Source organism: Schistocerca serialis, unplaced genomic scaffold (genome assembly GCF_023864345.2).
Source record: "Schistocerca serialis cubense isolate TAMUIC-IGC-003099 unplaced genomic scaffold, iqSchSeri2.2 HiC_scaffold_1222, whole genome shotgun sequence".
NCBI classification, from domain to species: Eukaryota; Metazoa; Arthropoda; class Insecta; order Orthoptera; family Acrididae; genus Schistocerca; species Schistocerca serialis.
The window spans coordinates 12,501-20,000 of NW_026047428.1; the positions used below are offsets into that span (position 1 = coordinate 12,501).

General features: G+C 55.3%; 3 non-coding genes across 3 annotated transcripts in view; all 3 read left to right on the forward strand.

The window, feature by feature from the left end:
- The first annotated feature begins 3,702 nt into the window (after nt 1-3,702).
- On the forward strand, nt 3,703-5,611 carry LOC126435889 (small subunit ribosomal RNA). The gene has a single exon (XR_007580265.1). It is a non-coding gene; the product is annotated as a small subunit ribosomal RNA (ribosomal RNA).
- Nucleotides 5,612-5,962: 351 nt separating this feature from the next.
- On the forward strand, nt 5,963-6,117 carry LOC126435888 (5.8S ribosomal RNA). Its single transcript, XR_007580264.1, has one exon. It is a non-coding gene; the product is annotated as a 5.8S ribosomal RNA (ribosomal RNA).
- Nucleotides 6,118-6,305: 188 nt separating this feature from the next.
- The window catches only part of LOC126435885 (large subunit ribosomal RNA), a 4,222-nt gene continuing 3,027 nt past the window's right edge, over nt 6,306-7,500 (forward strand). Inside the window, exon 1 of the ribosomal RNA XR_007580262.1 lies at nt 6,306-7,500. This exon is cut by the window's right edge and continues 3,027 nt beyond it. This is a non-coding gene — a ribosomal RNA (large subunit ribosomal RNA).

The window sequence follows — 7,500 nt, forward strand, 5'->3', positions numbered from 1 at the left end:
GCCTTAACCTAACCTAATTTGTGCCTTAACCTAACCTAATTTGTGCCTTAACCTAACCTAATTTGTGCCTTAACCTAACCTAATTTGTGCCTTAACCTAACCTAATTTGTGCCTTAACCTAACCTAATTTGTGCCGTAACCTAACCTAATTTGTGCCGTAACGTAACCCATGTTGTGCCGTAACGTAACCCATGTTGTGCCGTAACGTAACCCATGTTGTGCCGTAACGTAACCCATGTTGTGCCGTAACGTAACCCATGTTGTGCCGTAACGTAACCCATGTTGTGCCGTAACGTAACCCATGTTGTGCCGTAACGTAACCCATGTTGTGCCTTAACCTAACCCATGTTGTGCCTTAACCTAACCCATGTTGTGCCTTAACCTAACCCATGTTGTGCCTTAACCTAACCCATGTTGTGCCTTAACCTAACCCATGTTGTGCCTTAACCTAACCCACGTTGTGCCTTAACCTAACCTACGTTGTGCCTTAACCTAACCCATGTTGTGCCTTAACCTAACCCATGTTGTGCCTTAACCTAACCCATGTTGTGCCTTAACCTAACCCATGTTGTGCCTTAACCTAACCCATGTTGTGCCTTAACCTAACCCATGTTGTGCCTTAACCTAACCCATGTTGTGCCTTAACCTAACCCATGGTGTGCCTTAACCTAACCCATGTTGTGCCTTAACCTAACCCACGTTGTGCCTTAACCTAACCCACGTTGTGCCTTAACCTAACCCACGTTGTGCCTTAACCTAACCCACGTTGTGCCTTAACCTAACCCACGTTGTGCCTTAACCTAACCTACGTTGTGCCTTAACCTAACCCATGTTGTGCCTTAACCTAACCCATGTTGTGCCTTAACCTAACCCATGTTGTGCCTTAACCTAACCCATGTTGTGCCTTAACCTAACCCATGTTGTGCCTTAACCTAACCCATGGTGTGCCTTAACCTAACCCATGGTGTGCCTTAACCTAACCCATGGTGTGCCTTAACCTAACCCATGTTGTGCCTTAACCTAACCCATGTTGTGCCTTAACCTAACCCATGTTGTGCCTTAACCTAACCCATGTTGTGCCTTAACCTAACCCATGTTGTGCCTTAACCTAACCCATGTTGTGCCTTAACCTAACCCATGTTGTGCCTTAACCTAACCCATGTTGTGCCTTAACCTAACCCATGTTGTGCCTTAACCTAACCCATGTTGTGCCTTAACCTAACCCATGTTGTGCCTTAACCTAACCCATGTTGTGCCTTAACCTAACCCATGTTGTGCCTTAACCTAACCCATGTTGTGCCTTAACCTAACCCATGTTGTGCCTTAACCTAACCCATGTTGTGCCTTAACCTAACCCATGTTGTGCCTTAACCTAACCCATGTTGTGCCTTAACCTAACCCATGTTGTGCCTTAACCTAACCCATGTTGTGCCTTAACCTAACCCATGTTGTGCCTTAACCTAACCCATGTTGTGCCTTAACCTAACCCATGTTGTGCCTTAACCTAACCCATGTTGTGCCTTAACCTAACCCATGTTGTGCCTTAACCTAACCCATGTTGTGCCTTAACCTAACCCATGTTGTGCCTTAACCTAACCCATGTTGTGCCTTAACCTAACCCATGTTGTGCCTTAACCTAACCCATGTTGTGCCTTAACCTAACCCATGTTGTGCCTTAACCTAACCCATGTTGTGCCTTAACCTAACCCATGTTGTGCCTTAACCTAACCCATGTTGTGCCTTAACGTAACCCATGTTGTGCCTTAACGTAACCCATGTTGTGCCTTAACGTAACCCATGTTGTGCCTTAACCTAACCTATAATGTGCCTTAACCTAACCTAAAGTGCGCCGTAACCTAAACTATATTGCGCCTTAACCTGACGCACGTTGTCGCTGAACCTGCTCTGTAATTGTTATGCAACCCGTTAAAGTAGTGTAGTGTTGCCTAACCGCAACCCTCGCAATATAGTTCGCTACTCGCACTGCCCGGTCCCCTGTGTATCGCGTCATGTTAAACACCTTGCAGGTGTTGCTGACTTTCCACATGCTCCTGCTATACACTGTAGTGTGGATAGCAGCAGGACGTACATGCCCCCCCCCCTTCCCCCCTGCCTTCGCAAGCTGGTCGGTGAGAAGTTTGCATGTTCAATGCCCTTCGCATGCCGACGTACTCAGCCTACGTTGTGGTACGGCCTGTCACCTGTCCGCCGATGTACGCAAAACCCACAAACTGTACTGCACATTGCTCCGTATGTACTGAATGATACATCGTGGCCCATGTGACCGTATGACGACAGCGCCTAGCAACGGCGGACCATACAGTCCAAATATTGTGCACGCAGCTACGTGTCGTCTCCCTATAAGAGCTGGATTGCAGTGTGGTACGCCATACAGACGTGTGGGAGGAACGGACGCCCTGGATGGCGATCAGCATGAGCAGTCTGTTGATGTAGTGGAGCGTGTATTCGGACGTAGTCGTCTCTTCTCACACACCGTGATAGCATGTTGCACCGCGTTCCACATCTGCGACATGCTGCAGAGGCGGGCTGACAGTCGTTCGCGCAATGGACACCGCATACGTACGGGGTCTACCTTCCACGTGTTCTCTAGGCGTGCACATGTTGTTGCGTCTATGTGGGCAGACGTAGTGTGTTGTGACACCTGACACAGGCATGCAATACTCGTTGCAAATGGCGATGGACGTGTACGTTTGCTGGTGACGTTACGCAAATGAACAACCGGTAACCCGTTGTGGTGCGGTTGTTCTCGCTAGAGGTGAATCAGTGTTGGCGACGATCGGTCGAGCTATTAACCGGTTGTTTCAGGGATACCCACCATGCCCACGAACGTGAAAGGGGACCCACCATGCCCACGAACGTGAAAGGGGATCTGGGTGTGAGGCGATACGCGGCGGTGGCTGGGTGGGACCGTCCCCGGCCGGTGAGGGGGGGCCGCCCGGCGTGCTGGCAGCGCGGTGCGTGGGCGCACGCGCTACAGCCGGCTGGTGGGGGCGGCCGGTGGCAGGCGCGCCGGCCGACGGACGCGGCAGGCGGCGCAGCTGCGCGCCGGCGCCCCCTGCTCGCGGCGCCTTGCGGCCAAAGTAGGTCCTCGCGGGCCCGGTGCGAAGCGCGGTGGCCATCTGCAGTGTGCTGGTCCGATTGAGGACTTTGTGCGCTGAGGATGCGCCGCCGCCCGGCGCTCGGCGCCGCGACGCCGTCTGCTGCTCGGTCGCCCCAGCGGTTCTCGCAGGTGGTTTGTATCGCAGCTGTGCGGACGTGTTGGCGCGTGCGCTGTGCTGGGAGAGTTCGCTTCGGCACCCAAGTAGGGCTTTTGTCCTTCTGTGGCGCTGGCGTTGGAGCTGCCGGTCACCGTAGGTGGCGCGTGTTGTCTCCCGCCGGCAATGCCACGACAGCACGCTCCCGGGCCTCTGTCGGCAGCGGCAAGCTCAGTTGGGAGCACGGGTGGTCGCACCTAAAGCGTCTACTCGCCTAACTCCGGGCGATTGCGCCTCTCTCGAACCCGACCAAGTACTTAGGACGGCGCTGCGCGCCGCCGGGACCTGAGAGGGTTTCGAGGTGTGTTGTGCAGGGGAGCTCAGCCTCCTCCTGTTTGCAGAATAATTGAGCGGACGCTTGCGTGTTCGCGCGGGCCCCCGGGACACACTCCCGGGCGGCCGGCTGCTCAGCTCTAGTTGACGCAGCTCCCTGGTTGATCCTGCCAGTAGTCATATGCTTGTCTCAAAGATTAAGCCATGCATGTCTCAGTACAAGCCGCATTAAGGTGAAACCGCGAATGGCTCATTAAATCAGTTATGGTTCCTTAGATCGTACCCACGTTACTTGGATAACTGTGGTAATTCTAGAGCTAATACATGCAAACAGAGTCCCGACCAGAGATGGAAGGGACGCTTTTATTAGATCAAAACCAATCGGTCGGCTCGTCCGGTCCGTTTGCCTTGGTGACTCTGAATAACTTAGGGCTGATCGCACGGTCCTCGTACCGGCGACGCATCTTTCAAATGTCTGCCTTATCAACTGTCGATGGTAGGTTCTGCGCCTACCATGGTTGTAACGGGTAACGGGGAATCAGGGTTCGATTCCGGAGAGGGAGCCTGAGAAACGGCTACCACATCCAAGGAAGGCAGCAGGCGCGCAAATTACCCACTCCCGGCACGGGGAGGTAGTGACGAAAAATAACGATACGGGACTCATCCGAGGCCCCGTAATCGGAATGAGTACACTTTAAATCCTTTAACGAGTATCTATTGGAGGGCAAGTCTGGTGCCAGCAGCCGCGGTAATTCCAGCTCCAATAGCGTATATTAAAGTTGTTGCGGTTAAAAAGCTCGTAGTTGGATTTGTGTCCCACGCTGTTGGTTCACCGCCCGTCGGTGTTTAACTGGCATGTATCGTGGGACGTCCTGCCGGTGGGGCGAGCCGAAGGCGTGCGACCGCCTCGTGCGTGCTCGTGCGTCCCGAGGCGGACCCCGTTGAAATCCTACCAGGGTGCTCTTTATTGAGTGTCTCGGTGGGCCGGCACGTTTACTTTGAACAAATTAGAGTGCTTAAAGCAGGCAAGCCCGCCTGAATACTGTGTGCATGGAATAATGGAATAGGACCTCGGTTCTATTTTGTTGGTTTTCGGAACCCGAGGTAATGATTAATAGGGACAGGCGGGGGCATTCGTATTGCGACGTTAGAGGTGAAATTCTTGGATCGTCGCAAGACGAACAGAAGCGAAAGCATTTGCCAAGTATGTTTTCATTAATCAAGAACGAAAGTTAGAGGTTCGAAGGCGATCAGATACCGCCCTAGTTCTAACCATAAACGATGCCAGCCAGCGATCCGCCGCAGTTCCTCCGATGACTCGGCGGGCAGCCTCCGGGAAACCAAAGCTTTTGGGTTCCGGGGGAAGTATGGTTGCAAAGCTGAAACTTAAAGGAATTGACGGAAGGGCACCACCAGGAGTGGAGCCTGCGGCTTAATTTGACTCAACACGGGAAACCTCACCAGGCCCGGACACCGGAAGGATTGACAGATTGATAGCTCTTTCTTGATTCGGTGGGTGGTGGTGCATGGCCGTTCTTAGTTGGTGGAGCGATTTGTCTGGTTAATTCCGATAACGAACGAGACTCTAGCCTGCTAACTAGTCGCGTGACATCCTTCGTGCTGTCAGCGATTACTTTTCTTCTTAGAGGGACAGGCGGCTTCTAGCCGCACGAGATTGAGCAATAACAGGTCTGTGATGCCCTTAGATGTTCTGGGCCGCACGCGCGCTACACTGAAGGAATCAGCGTGTCTTCCTAGGCCGAAAGGTCGGGGTAACCCGCTGAACCTCCTTCGTGCTAGGGATTGGGGCTTGCAATTGTTCCCCATGAACGAGGAATTCCCAGTAAGCGCGAGTCATAAGCTCGCGTTGATTACGTCCCTGCCCTTTGTACACACCGCCCGTCGCTACTACCGATTGAATGATTTAGTGAGGTCTTCGGACTGGTACGCGGCATTGACTCTGTCGTTGCCGATGCTACCGGAAAGATGACCAAACTTGATCATTTAGAGGAAGTAAAAGTCGTAACAAGGTTTCCGTAGGTGAACCTGCGGAAGGATCATTACCGACTAGACTGCATGTCTTTCGATGTGCGTGTCGTGTCGCGCAACACGCTACCTGTACGGCTCGCAGTAGCTGTGCGCCGCGTGCGGAACCACGCGTTCGTCTCAAAACTAACGGCAATGTTGTGTGGTACGAGCGCTGAAGCGCTGGAGCGGCTGGCCTGCGGCACCTGGCGCCTGGCGCCGGTTTTGAATGACTTTCGCCCGAGTGCCTGTCCGCTCCGGTGTGGAGCCGTACGACGCCCATCGGCCGTGAGGCCGTTGGACACTGAACGCTGGAACAGGGGCCGCCACACGCCTCAGTCCCGCCTATGCAACTGTCTTGAAAGAGATAGTGGAAACTACGAAAAGATCACCCAGGACGGTGGATCACTCGGCTCGTGGGTCGATGAAGAACGCAGCAAATTGCGCGTCGACATGTGAACTGCAGGACACATGAACATCGACGTTTCGAACGCACATTGCGGTCCATGGATTCCGTTCCCGGGCCACGTCTGGCTGAGGGTCGGCTACGTATACTGAAGCGCGCGGCGTTTGCCCCGCTTCGCAGACCTGGGAGTGTCGTGGCCGCCTGTGGGGCCGGCCGCGTCTCCTTAAACGTGCGATGCGCGCCCGTCGCCTGGCGGTTCGCATACCGGTACTTACTCGGTAGCGTGCACAGCCGGCTGGCGGTGTGGCGTGCGACACCTCGTACAACGACCTCAGAGCAGGCGAGACTACCCGCTGAATTTAAGCATATTACTAAGCGGAGGAAAAGAAACTAACAAGGATTCCCCCAGTAGCGGCGAGCGAACAGGGAAGAGTCCAGCACCGAACCCCGCAGGCTGCCGCCTGTCGTGGCATGTGGTGTTTGGGAGGGTCCACTACCCCGACGCCTCGCGCCGAGCCCAAGTCCAACTTGAATGAGGCCACGGCCCGTAGAGGGTGCCAGGCCCGTAGCGGCCGGTGCGAGCGTCGGCGGGACCTCTCCTTCGAGTCGGGTTGCTTGAGAGTGCAGCTCCAAGTGGGTGGTAAACTCCATCTGAGACTAAATATGACCACGAGACCGATAGCGAACAAGTACCGTGAGGGAAAGTTGAAAAGAACTTTGAAGAGAGAGTTCAAAAGTACGTGAAACCGTTCTGGGGTAAACGTGAGAAGTCCGAAAGGTCGAACGGGTGAGATTCACGCCCATCCGGCCACTGGCCTCCGCCCTCGGCAGATGGGGCCGGCCGCCCGCGCGGAGCAATCCGCGGCGGGGTCGTGTCCGGTTGCCTTTCCACTCGCCGCGGGGTGGGGCCGTTCCGGTGTGCGGTGGGCCGCACTTCTCCCCTAGTAGGACGTCGCGACCCGCTGGGTGCCGGCCTACGGCCCGGGTGCGCAGCCTGTCCTTCCGCGGGCCTCGGTTCGCGTCTGTTGGGCAGAGCCCCGGTGTCCTGGCTGGCTGCCCGGCGGTATATCTGGAGGAGTCGATTCGCCCCTTTGGGCGCTCGGGCTCCCGGCAAGCGCGCGCGGTTCTTCCCGGATGACGGACCTACCTGGCCCGGCCCCGGACCCGCGCCGCTGTTGGCTCGGGATGCTCTCGGGCGGAATAATCGCTCCCGTCAGCGGCGCTTCAGCTTTGGACAATTTCACGACCCGTCTTGAAACACGGACCAAGGAGTCTAACATGTGCGCGAGTCATTGGGCTGTACGAAACCTAAAGGCGTAATGAAAGTGAAGGTCTCGCCTTGCGCGGGCCGAGGGAGGATCGGGCTTCCCCGCCCTTCACGGGGCGGCGGCCTCCGCACTCCCGGGGCGTCTCGTCCTCATTGCGAGGTGAGGCGCACCTAGAGCGTACACGTTGGGACCCGAAAGATGGTGAACTATGCCTGGCCAGGACGAAGTCAGGGGAAACCCTGATGGAGGTCCG